Source organism: Octodon degus, unplaced genomic scaffold, assembly GCF_000260255.1.
Source record: "Octodon degus isolate 3935 unplaced genomic scaffold, OctDeg1.0 scaffold00009, whole genome shotgun sequence".
NCBI lineage: Eukaryota > Metazoa > Chordata > Mammalia > Rodentia > Octodontidae > Octodon > Octodon degus.
The window spans coordinates 25,996,451-25,996,881 of record NW_004524585.1 but is presented as its reverse complement, the minus strand read 5'-3'; positions in this window follow the sequence as shown (position 1 = coordinate 25,996,881).

Below are 431 nucleotides of genomic sequence, written 5' to 3'. Positions count from 1 at the left end.
TTTTTTTTATCATATAATGTAGGGACTTAAAGTTCAACATATCAATACTTGATGAAAAATACCTGTTCCTTATTATGCCTAAGATGCTTGAAATGCAGAAAGATAGTGAGGTTAAGCTTAATAGCCTAAGTTGTTTCACAATAACAGTAAGCTTGTCTTCTGGATGGTTAACAACCTAAGTTTGCAGACCAAAATTAGAGAAAAAGGAGGGCTACAAGGAAAGCCAACATTTTGTCCCTAACCTTCTAAGGTCAATTAATACTCAGGACATATGAGAACTTGTACGGTAACTTCATGTACCTCGGTAGTGTCCCAAATTTTCTGATCAAGAAGATTATGGGGCCAAAGAGGAAAGTGATCGATGATGTAGAGTGTGGCTATGGAGCCTCACATGGGAGATAACCCTCTCTCAGGCTTTCACAGAGAGCACA